The sequence below is a fragment of the Corapipo altera genome, unplaced genomic scaffold, assembly GCF_003945725.1.
Source record: "Corapipo altera isolate COAL_440 unplaced genomic scaffold, ASM394572v1 49, whole genome shotgun sequence".
NCBI lineage: Eukaryota > Metazoa > Chordata > Aves > Passeriformes > Pipridae > Corapipo > Corapipo altera.
Window position 1 is genome coordinate 7719861 of NW_020884879.1, and position 13504 is coordinate 7733364.

Genomic DNA, 13504 nt, shown 5'->3' on the forward strand with positions numbered 1-13504 from the left:
GTTTTTTTTTTTGATTTTTTTTTTTTTTTCATTTCTGTATACAATACTTTCATCTTTGCATATCATCCTACTGATCAAGGTCAGATGCAGAACCTTGCCATCAGACTAGCTTTATGGACACTCAAGAACCTAGCCCTTTCTCCTAGTCTTTTCTTTCTTCTGTCTCCTGTCCTCTGTTATTCTCCTTTCCAGATCTACCTCTGCTTATGTAGCCTCTCCTATCTTGAAATTTCTTTGTTTATCAAAATCAAACTAAAATTTCATATTACCTCACTGGAAATTTTTAATTTGGGATTTTTAATGCTACATTTGAATGGAGGAGGTGGCAGTGGTATCACCCTTTATTTACAAAACTCTTCCTTTGTGAAGATAAGAAAAATATCCAAGAAAATAAAAATCTTTTGTCATCCATCAGCCAACTTACAAGTACTGTGAATTTAATTTTTCTCAGTCTCTCCTCTTGGATTTCATTTCTAAGAAAACATTGTGATCCAAACCTTAAAAATCTTTGTACTGTATCTGTCTGGTTTTTATTCTTTTCTTAGTTATGTTAGTATTCAATGTCACTGCAGTATGAACCACCTCTAGGTGATATTTAAGAGGGATCATATTTAATGAAATAATTGGACATTACAAAGTAGCTGAATTTAGGCAAATATGTATTTCATAGGGTTTTTTCCCCATTTTTTAAATTGTTCATAGCAAGAGCCTGATAAGTTTTGTAAAACTGCTTGAAGATCAGCAAACAACATCTCCTGCTCAAGTTTCCAAGATAATTCCCCTAATTTAAAAAAAATAAATAAATAAAAATAAAGAACTAAAATGTGTATGGGAAATAACAAGTTGACTGGTGAGTAGTACAAAATCATAGAAGTCTGTGTGGACTGGAGAAGCAGAATCTACTCTCCTGTATTGCTTCATGTCCACATTTTTTAACATACTTAGATATATATGTTTACTTATATCAATTTGAAATAGTGTATGTTTATTTTTCTTTACTTCTTTCACGATTTCCTAGGCCCCTCACAGGTAAAAGAGAGATAAAGTTCATGCTTAGAAGGTAGAAAAAAAATCTACTGAGCATTCTGTAGCTGATATGTATTTCATTCTTGTGAAATACAGGGTTTAGGGATGGATGCCAAAGGAACTCCAGATTTTTATCCTCTTCCCTTTTTTCCTGGGTTTGGACCCAAACTGTAATTGCTAACCTGAGGCTGCAAAGATATTTAAAAATGAATACCCAGAGATATGTTATTGACACTCCAGTCTTCAGTTTATGAGTTACATGAGAATTATTGACCATATATTGAATTAGTACTGAACACTCAGAGAAAGCTGCATTGGTAAGCTCCTCCAAGCCTGCACAAATGTGAAAATAAATTTGGTTTAAAATACAATTATTTGTTCTAGGTAACAAACAACTGCCTCTAAGGATTTGATTCTGAGGTTGGCTTCACCTTTTTACACTGTTTCAACTCTGTCAAGCAAAGTTAGCCCCTTTTCTCCCAGAAGGAAGACCGTGCTTCACATTTCAATTACAGAACATCTTTGAGTCTCTAATTAAATTGTCTCTATTGTAATTATATGAATTTTAAAAATAAATCTTGAAAACATCTTTAAACATCTGTGAAAAATCCAGCATTTTGTTAAGAGTTTAGCTGCAAATTATTAGAGATTCTTAACATTAGGTATGACACATGGCTTATAACAGAGTAGGTTAAATGAGTAGTGCTGTGTTACACTTGATACACATTTAGTAGGAACACTGTAGTATGATACTTATCTGTCTCATTTTCTTGTCAAGTTAGTTAATTTCAGGGGTGACTGTTAGAGTTTTTCGTTGTACCCAGAAGGTAGCTCTTGGAAGAAGGAAGAAGCTCTTGGAACAGAAGAAGGTGTACTACATATGCAGTAATACTCTGTGACTAATATTTTTAAGCTAGGAAAAGTTCTTGAAATAGTAAAAAAAAACAGATGAAAAACCAAGTCCACATATGTTGAGTCAGAGGAAGACTCATTCAATCTACAGTCCTGCCTCTGCCCCACAATGTGTTTTGAAAAACCCTGTGAGCGTGTAGCAGAACTTTGGCACTCACTCGTAATTTGGGTTGAAGGGATTAATCAGCAGAGAATTCTTTGTGTTTGCTTTTTAATAAAAATTTAACCTGGTTGAATTCTTAAGCATGAATATGTATTAGATTTTGACACATTAGGCACAAACTGTGCCCCATTAACCATTTTGCAGTCTTTTTGTTCCAAGGCATTTTTAGTGTGAATTCTACACACCACAAAGAGCTTGTTCATTTTCTGGGCTGGTCAAAAACTCTTTAAATACCTTCTAGACCTAATGATTTGCTGCTGATCGCTTTACGAGTTTGCTTTAAAGACTTTTCTACTTACATTTCAATCTAGTACAGATATGTTCAGCATCTTCCCTGGAAATAAATGCTTCTGGCATGGGAATCTCTCCAAATTTCAGCAGAGCAAACAGGGAAGATATATTGCCCTTTGTACTCTGGTGTAGCTTACCTCCTCTGAAGGTTTTCTTTATATTTTGATAATCTATTGGCACTCTACCCTCTGGTACACATTTTTCTTCCAATGCATTTGGAAAAAGATTTAGAAGCTGTGGATGCTTCATCCCTGAAAGCGTTTAAGGCCAGTTTGAAGGGGGCTCTGAGCAACCTTTTCTAGTGCAAGGTGCTCCTGTCCAGGGAAGGGTGGTTGGAACTAGGTGATCTTTCAGGTCCCTTCCATCACAAACTGTTCCATGATTCTATGAAAATATTTTCCCCCAAGAATCTTTCATAATTTCTAGTAAGCTTCATTATCTTACTCTTTAGTGATAGTGACAGTTTTTAATGTGAAACTGTTTCCTGAGATGTACAATGTGTCACCTCCGAGATTCAAATATCTGGGCGTTTATTTTATACATATATTTGTCAAATCCTGTAAAAAGGGATATTCATTGAACAACTAGTCAGAAAACCCTCAGGGTAGTAACAACTCTTTGGTTGATTTTTCAAAAAATACAAAAATATTCAAAATTCCTGACGCTGAAGAGATGGATTTTTTTTATTTATTTATTTCAGTTATAGTTTATTACAAAGAAATAGCTTAAAACCTTTAATAAATTTTAATGGGAAAAAACTACTTGAATAATATTTATAGCAGATACTTCATAACATTATTCGATGCATAATAATGCTAAATAACTGTACAAATAACACCATTAACAAAGCCAGTGAATAGTATTCAACTACATTCTAATATGAACTCTCTTCTATAATTGCTATTCTGGTTATTAATGGTCTCTAAATTAATTACTATGCCACACTAACAGTCTACTTAGTGGTTCTTCCTCTGTTATCTACTGCCTCTTAGATTACAGTTTTACCAAAAGGTTCACTTCTGCAAGTATTTCTATATTGCAATATGTCATATATAAAAATTCTGTTGTAGCTACAAATTCATTTTTATCAATATATTAGAAATATACTTCAAATCTTTATAAATTGCTTTTCTTACTGCATCTGACATACTTAGCTATAAAATCACTTTATTTTTTAAAATATAGCTGTTTGCTTATTTTTTTCCACATGCATTATATTTTCTCATAAAACAGAATTTAAAATAATGTATTATTTATAAAAAACCAACCTTCGTTACCAAAGGTGTGAAACAAAAACATTGGTCTTTTAGGAAAAATAGCTTACTTTCTTACTTTCCTGGTTTGCTTTCCATTTCAGTCATTGTCATTTCGTAAAAATTTATCTTTCCAAAGAGAAAGAGATTGCTCAATAATCAGAATGTAACATTAATAATTTGCTAAGTAGAAAGTACAAATATGAAAAGAAAATTGGTGGATGAGTTTTCTATAGTGGAAAGAGCATTATTCTGTTTTGCTGTGAAGTACTGTTGGCTTAATGTATCTTTTTTCACAAAGATAATGAATTAACTGCAATTCAATTAATGCAGAAGACCAGTCATGAAGTTTATTATTGAATACTCTATTAAACATAACTCTGTGCTTATTTTTTTTTATATTTTTCCTCACGTGTTAAATGTAAGTTGAGGCAATGAGTTCTTCAGCTTGGTGAATTCTGGTTTGAATTGTCCCTATTTTGATTGATCATTTATTGGTATTCTTGAATGTTATCTGATTTTCTCTAGAGTTTGTGAAGAAAAGAATCACGTTCACAATGACCGGACTCTTTCTTAAATTGTAATGAATAGTAAAGTCTTAGATGCTTTCAGAAAGGACTGGACAAATAAATGGAAGGAAAAAAAATCACCAAAACCTATTTAACATGAAGTCATTACATGGTTTATGTGCTGATTGAAACGCTCATAACTGGAGCAGAAGGGGAGTATTGCTAATCTGTATTTTACATTCTTGTCTATATATCTGCTATTTGTGATGTCTAGATATAGGAAGGTTTGCTGACCTGGCCTTCTTTCTTCTATTAGGATTTGTACATTGGATTGTTGACAAAAGTTACTTAGACACTTGTGGAAGTGTTTTTGAATTATCATTATCAGATGGAGGTTTATCTTTAAAGCAAATATCTGCTTCTTTATTTAGTGTCTTATTTAGTTTAGCTTTCTGGACATTTGAAAGTAGACATAAAAGCCAAACACAGCTTGAAGTGGTTAATTCCACTTTTTCTCATAATCAACAGGAATAATAACAACAGAAAAATCTGATTCCTGGTTCTGGTGCAACACAGGAATATTGTACTTCTAAGAGGAACAAGTTGTGGGAAGAGTAAAAAAAATCAGAAATATTTATATCTTTGAAAGTGTATTAATTTTATTTTTCCCTCTTTAGCACAGTAAGACACTTCATAGCTTGTATCTCCATTGACTTACATTTTTTTCATTTTTTTTCCCTAGCCCTAATATTATTTGAATTAGACTAGAATTGAACAACTAAATTCATTTGTGTTCCTCTGTTATTTACACCCCAATCCCATGCCTAAGCTCAGATTGCTAATGAAAAACTGTGAGTTAATGTAAAATATTTGAAAAATCTTGGTCATGCTCTCCTCCTTTCAATCCTTATTCATTCATATGTATTAGGTCCTAGATGTATAGGAACAAACTTAGAGTGCTTTCTCTCAGTTGGAAATTTTCAAGAACTCCTTTCTTTTTTAAGTTTCACTGGGGAGAATGAAGACAACCTCGGGAGAGGGGAAGGGTTTGTGCTCTTTCTTTTTTTTAATATATGCATTTATTTTCTGCTGTACATTATACTTAAAAAGGGGTATCTGTTCTAAAAAGGGTATTGAAATTTTGAGAGCATAAAAAATATCTTATCAGTATGAGCAACAGGACAGGGAGAATTTAGGGCCTGAATTGCTGGTTTTCTATCGTGTCTATCACCAAAGAAAGTAAGAATTATTTTTTTTTTTTTAATTTACAGAGACACATTCTTTTCTTAGCTTTATTCTTATTTGGTCTTTTCATCATTGATTGTTTTGGAATTAATAGTATTTTAGAATAAGAAGGGAACAAACAACCATCTCACTTTAAAAGAAGTACTCCAACAGAAACACTCCTTTGAACTTCCATTAATTTTCATTCTTACTTTGTGCTTTTTTTTTTCTTGATTACAAAATTATATCAAATAGCCTATTCCATTACTTAGTACAGTCAAAAATATTTGTTAAAAAAGTGAGACTGTGTCATGTTCAAACACGTCTAGTTACATTCTTACTCATATCTGTACAAATGTCTATGAGAGATGTCTGTATTTGCTAATTATTTTTTGAAAAAAATAATGTAATGGTTTAATTCTTTAATTGACTTGTTTTTATATCCTACTGGCTGTTATAATTTGAAGCACCTACTACTTTAATCTTCTCCTGAAATTGAACCACATTTTAAAGCTTCAGTACTTGACAAAATTTTTATCAATTAGATGCCCTGCTCTTCAAAATATATCAAGAATTCCTGTCAACATCTGGCTTGGAAATGTGGTAAAGGATTTTCAACACAGTAACTGACTGACAAAGAATTTCAGGGACCCTCAAAATACTAAAATTCCTCAAAAATGTGTATTTATTAATATTTTAATATCTTAATCAGAAGTGAGGCATCTGAACACGGTACAATTAAAAGGAACGAAAATGTAGCTTTGGAAACCTTAACTCTAGAGTCAGACTTCGTAATCTAAGCTGGATGACTCTTTGAAATTTCTCAAAATTGAATAGTGTCCTGAAATATAAAAATATTGTCCTGTTTATATAGGGTATAAAAATGCTTGTTTATGGGCTTAATATTGTTTGATGGGTTTTTTCTATATAGTGCTTTAGCAATTCATTGGAATTTGCAACCCTGAAGTAATGCATATAAAACTATACTTCTTAAATTTATTGGTATCATCCAACAAATTCTGCTAAGGTGTTTATAATATCTTTTATACAAAATTGTGGTAGGTATTCCACAGTATTCTGATCCAGTACTCTTCTCCATATAATCAACAAAAGTAACATGTTTGTAATGGAAAGCTGATCAGAGTCCTATTTGAATTAGACCTTCACAAAAGTTTTCTTGTGAAGGTGGAGTAAAACTATATTAGTCAGGTGATCTCATGGCCATGCTGTTAGTACCTTTGACCAATCACATCGTTGATTCCAGCTTGTTTATCATATAACGTTCAAGGAGGTCAGATTTGTGCAGCCATAAATTACTCGGGCATGGTGCATGCTGCTTGCTCCAACTGAGTGATGTTGAACATCTGGGCAGAGTCACTTTGTGCTAGTCTGTTGCACAACAGATTCAGAAATGCTAAGCAGCAAGTAAGCTCTGCCTCAGGATAGTGGTGTTGATGTTGACAATATTGGTGTGCCCAAAGGAATTAGCATGCTTTCTTAGACTCTGATCCAACACGTTTTTATTCATGTGAGTAAAATTTTCTCACTGGAATATTCCTATGGTAATCAACAAACCTCATGGCAGTAAAAAGATAACAAACCCAACTAGCTATTTGCCATAAAGAAATCCCTCCTCCTAAAATTCCCATAGTCAAGAGATATTTTTTTTATGTGTCTCCCTAAGCAGAGGCAGTTAAGGCTTATGCAACTGCTTTCTCTTTCTGTCTCTGGGTATCTTCTTCCTTACAATTTTCAGTCTATTCACTATGTTGGTTGAAATTAGCAAGAATGGCAAGAGGTCCCTGAGTATTACAGGCTTTATAGCTATAATCAGCCCAGTAGAAAAGAAATTAGTGAGTCTGAGCTTGTACTGAAACCTTCACATCAATAAACACAAACGCTCTACATGGGCGGGACACCAAGAATAAAAATCCTTGCTTGGTGCCTACTTAACAGTAATGTAAATCTAAAACATTATTCCTAATATGGGACACCAGCGATTATTTCACTTGCTCGCTGAAATACTTGGTTTGCTTAAAAAATGGGCACTATGTGAAATAAATTGTATGTTTCTAACTACAAATGTACTGAAAATTTTTATGTGTTTCAATGTTATCAAAATTGAAATATTCTCTACATTCTTTCTAGACCTTTATTTGGAAAAAAAAAAAATCTAAATAATGAGTAGTTGCTAGCATGTTACTGGGAACTTCTGGACATCCCAGTGGAGAACAGGACTCACAGCCAAAATATATAAAGGACAGACAACCTTTAAATTTGCATAAATCAGTCAGATTTTGTATATGAAATGCAACTCCAGGCCCCTGTAAAGTAGGGGAAAAAAGGAATTGAGAAAAGGTGCTCTATTCCTCCTGGAGATGTGGGACTACCTTGTGATCTCAGTTATGTATGAAATCTCATTTTAAAATGCCATTTAGTTCAGTAGGGACTATGATGCCTAAGAAAAACAAAAGTAGAATTTTTGGGCAATTTTTCATTCATTCTCATCAAAATTAAATGATTGGGTATTCTTTTACATATATTATTATATTGTTACATGTATTTTTTTATCTTGATTTCTCACATTCCCCTCTTTTCCCTCAGCCCTCACTTTTTCCAGTATTGCAGTAATCAAATAGCCCTTGGCACTAAAAACCTCTTGAGCAGTTTTTGAAATGTGCAATTTCAAAAAAGAGTTCTCAGGGGACCTCTTGTATCATGCTTACAATAACATTTTCTCTAAATATTTTGAATCTTGAAAAGACTTTTTACATAATACCTTTTTTTCCTCATTTTTATATTACTGTTCTGCACTGAACATAAAAATAAATAGGCAAGATTCCCCAAATCAAACATTATTCTTTTGTTTTCAGAACATTCATGCACTGAGCAGTTAGGCAAAAACACCGTTGTTGATAATTATTTACTTTTATGTTTAAATAACATACCCTTATGTACCATAAGTTACAAATAAAACCTACAAAGTATATATGGGATAACTTTGGCAGAAAAGCATGTGAATTATTAAAACAAGTCTTAGTTCCAGTTTATATTTTGCAAAATCTTGGCTCAGCACAGCAGCATATGTGATATGTGTGTGTGTGTGTATATGTATCCCTAAACACATATATAACACATCCATGGACACATACAGACGTGTGCATGTGTGTATATGTATGTAAATGTAAAACAATACTATCTACAAAGTTTGTGGAGTATATACCTTCAATGAGAAAATCTGGGTTAAAAATGACTTGCAGGTTTGAGTATTTAGCTCAGGAATTTGTTTCAAGGTTTCTACTCTGAACTGAGAGCTTGACTTTGTCCTTCAGAATGAGATTTTCTCAAACAGGGCAGTTCTGTGTGCTTTGTTTCTGTTTATTTTTTCCCTAATTCCACTTAAATTGGTTTAGTTGTTCAAAATTAAGCTACCTTATGCTTATACAGTAGAGCAGGTAACCATTTACTTGGAGCTATGTGAAACTTGTCCTTTCATTTGCTTTTTTAGTGCAGAATAGGAGTCTGAATGTATCTTTGAATTGTCCTCATAGCAATTAACATTTTCTCGGGTGGCTGAAACAATGACTTTTGGAAGCAAATTTAGCAGCTATGGGAATTCTTTTGTTCCTACCCCATTATGCTATTCATTCTAAAAAGTGTTTTATGTCACTTTGATTCACAGTAGGCATGAAGCATCTTCTCATGTCTAAGAATACCTCTTTGTTGTCCATATTTCATAGCATTTGGATTTCACAAACATTGAATTTCAGTTCTCATCCTTCTTTCCAAAAGATTTGGGAGAAGAAAAGAAAGGGCACGGCTCCATCCTAGCATTGACAATGATCTTAAGGAAAATATGCAGACATATTATATGTGAAGGAAAGATTCTATTCAGACTTCCAGTTTAATTTCCATTCTCTCAAAAAGAGAGAACAAAATAAAAGCTATTAAAAAAAAGGAGAAAATAAAAACCAGAAAACATAATTATCTCAGTACAATAGTTTGAAAAACACCTTTAGAAGAACACTTCCCATTTCAGGGACTTCTGCTTGTGGTCTGTTTATGTTCATGAGCCATCTCTTAGTCAGTTCCTCCTGTTCTTTTAGTTCCAGCAGTGTTGACAATGTCAGGAGTCTAGCTTGCTGTCCACCTCCCCTCAATATGTAGCAGTATTTATTTGACTTGAAAAATCATTTATATGAAACATAAGAAAAACTTTGTTTATGTGACTGAGTGTCTGATTTGGCATTTCATTTGTTCATTGTCTGGAATCTACTGAACAAGAGTGCAGTCATGGGTAGTTACTTTGACTTAGAAATTTGAGATGCTTGTTCTACAGTCTGCATCTTTTATTGTTGTTTGTTTTTACTTTTAAATTTCATTTTTCTATTCTACTACTTCCTCTTCATTCTCCTCACTACAGGGGTTCCATCTTTGTTTTACTATTGCTCATTTTGTGCTTTTCCAGTATTGCTGCAGCACTTCACAGTCTGACGTTGTTGTTTTGGAGTTTCTTCTCAATATAAATCTTCACCTCTCAGAATTCAGTCCATCTTGTATTCAAATCTATGTCGCACAATGAGTTTCATAATTAGAGATAAAACTTATGAATTTTAGGGAAATGTAAACTTCTGCAAAGAAGCACCTCTGTCGCAGTGTTAGGTGATATTTGTCTTTCAGAAGCATCATGGCCTTGGAAAAAATATACTTACTATACTGTCTTAACTAGGCTTAGCTTCACACTGTTTCAGTTGCTTTAGGTACGATAACTCAGTAGTTCATCTTTTTGCTTCCTCTTTCTCACATTCCACTACATCCATGATTAAATTGTGCAGTGTGTCCAGTGAATTTTGCCTGTCAAATGGCTTTAGATGCTTCTGTTTTCTCACTACCAACATTATCTTTCCAGAGCCTCATTTTTTCTGTAATTTCTGTCCCAAGTATCTCTGTGGATACCACCTCTTACAGAATAGGATTTTAGCTAGCCCTCTGGTAAGAAGAGATTTATTAGCAATGTGATTGCTTATGTGAATTCAGTTATGGGTTGCAGCTCCCAGCAGATTCCCAGCATCCCTAGGAGAGGCTCTGATCAGTTCTGTTAAGAAGGCCGTACTGTATTCTTTAAAATGTCATAGGCTGATAGTAAGCTTCTCAAATAGGGGCAGCCTCTTTCTTGAGGGACAATTCAGTCCTTCATCTAGAAATCACATGTGAATTTTATTTAAGCTCTGTGTACATTACTGTCATGTAATCATCCCAGAAGAGAGGAATAGCTTAAGTAGAAAGCTATATATATGATGCAGGAGAGATTTTCTTTTACAATAAGCCTTACAAAATTTAGGAGGAATAGAATAAGGAACTTAATATGGTGATAAAAAATGTAAACTAGATTTTGAGCTGATGCACATACAGGATATAAAGGCAGAGATTCTGACGCATTAATGTCTTGTGTCTCTGCCTGCAATTTCTGATTCTGACTGTACGGTTTCTAGTGTGCAGTGGTGTATTGAAGCAATAACCAGTGATACCCAAGCTCTACAGTGTTTTCAATTTGAGACTCCACACCTAGCTGTGGGATGGATGCAAACACAGAGTGGGGTCAGTGCAGACTGCAGGTGCATTGAAACTGAGCTAATTATATGCAATCAATAAGCTTATACAGGTATGGAGTACGCCTACACAGTGAGTGAGCGCAGTGTTTACCCAAAACGGAAGTGTCCAGGTAATCCGGGACTCTGGAGATTCCTCCAAGCAGTACTTACAAGCACAGTTCTGAGAGCTTAGAATTGCAAATCCTGTAGGAAAAGAAAGTGTTTTTAAATTCATAGCTATATCCATGGCTCAGCTACATTTGAATGCCCTTTCACTATTAAAAAGTATACTTTTCAGAAAGAAAAATGTATGCATTGGGGAGACTGGGCTTCACTACAGTGTATCACTCTTGTAAGGCTTAAAAATAAACAGACCATAGAAAAACAACTAATAATGACCCTGCTTTCCAAAGAGTGGAAAGCTCTTGGTTGTCCTAAAAAAGCCAAAACCTGATCATTTTATTCTTCTATTTAAGCTCTGATTTTATTTTACTCCTTTTCGTTCTTTGATTCAGTTTTTAACTATTGCCTCTCATTCATGTACTTACATGAGAGTGATTGTAAAGTGGTTGATACTGACTGTATTCCTTACCTCAAACTCAGCCAAATGTCTAAGTAGATTCTAGTGTAAGCAGCAGGAGTGTAGAACACAGAAGCAGAGAAGAAGGGTTGACCCACAAAAAAAAGGTTTGCATGACTTACAGTAAGTAGTAGCAGGGAAATACTGACTTCTCAGAGATGTGTATAAAAAGACAAAAAGGAGCAATAATAAATTTTTATATTTATTATTGTGTATTTTGTTTTCCATTGCTTTGAGCATATTGAACCAGAGGCTTTTTTTATTTTTCAGTATCTCTACACACAAAGAAGGAGTACAGAACGTACTTTATAGGTATTGAACAGTATAGGTATTTATAGGTCTCATAACACTTGCAAGAATGTTTCATTAGCTAAGAGGCTTAATTTTAAAAAGATTGATTTTTTTGTTATGATTTTTGGTGGGAATGATGCATGATAAAAAAATGCAGAGAGAGAGAACTATCTACTGTTTACATGTTTTCCCATATATGAAAATATTGTTTCTGAAAATAATTGTTGACTGAGTAGCAAAACAAGGTAAAAGTCAAATTACTTATGCAAGTGTCAGTTGAAAAAAAGGTCATTAAAGTGAGTCACATAAACCATCTGAATTGCTGAGAGAAGTGAACCAATACAATGAAACTCTTTTACTGAACAGTTTGTAGCAAAACCAGACCAACATACTACTCATACTAGTAACATTGATGTTTCAGTATCTTGATATTGATTGCCAAAGAATTCAAGCATGACATTTTTCACTCACAGTATTTTTGGAGACTATTATTATTCTTTTATTACCTTAATATTTCTGTGCATTTATCATATTCATGTAACTTGAAAAACCTTCAAAAAAGTGGAACTGATTTAGTCAGTTTAAAACATTTTTGGGAAAAAACAAAGATAAGATCTCCTTACCAGAACTCATTTGAATTTAAATATGGTTGCAAAGATAAAGAATGAAGACAGAGATAGCATTGTTCTCTATAAGCACACATTGCACAACAAGCATTGTTTGAAATCAATATAGTACTAAAGTTCCAAGAAGACAGTGAACACTGGAATTAAGGTTATTTGTGAAGTCTTATGTAGTTTCTTGTATCTTCCTCTGCTTACAGTGGCTATATGTTATGACATACCATGTAGTCCTGTAACTGACAAAATTTTTCTCTCCTATTCTTCATCCCCAGAAAAGAGGATTTCTGCCTCTTTTAAACTGCAGAATAGGTAGAGTGCTGTTAATGAGTAGGTATTTCATAGTTCTTTTTTCTGTACTTGTTCTACATCTCTCCTCCTGGACTGTTTTCCTTTTTTCCCCCCTCCTCTTTTTTATTGTACTATAAGGTGGTGGTGGAAAAACTTTTTTGTAAAAATGATTATTACATCAGTCTATATGCATCATTACTCTGATATCTAAGAATTTCAGAACAATTATTTATCTTTATTATCTCTTCTTACAAGGGGCTTGTATTATATGATTTAGAACAAGTGAATCACTGTAAAAATGTATAATATATTTATGATTTTCAGTGCAATACACAGTTTCTGATATACTCTGCAAAATGAACACTTTATCTAGGACTTTATATATTTTAGCATTGCTTCTGTTGAGTGCTACTGCAAGCAGTAGTGTAGTTCTCAGCACTTGTGCTGATTGGGTATTTAAGACTTGTATTGGACATGGAGAAAGTGTGAAATACAAAACTGATAAAGATAAAAAGACCAATGGTTATGTCTAGTAAGTTTCATGTACTGCTTTATTGTTGCTTTCAAGATATGAAAATAAAAAGTTAGAGTGAAACTAAAGTTGACATTGAATTGAATTGGCAATGATATTTTCAGAATGCAGTACTTTCCATGCAACTGTCAAAACTGCTTCTCATACTTGTGGGGTCTTTTTAATCTTCAAAATGTAATTTACTTTTTTAAAAAGTATTTCAATTGAGACATTTTTCTTAG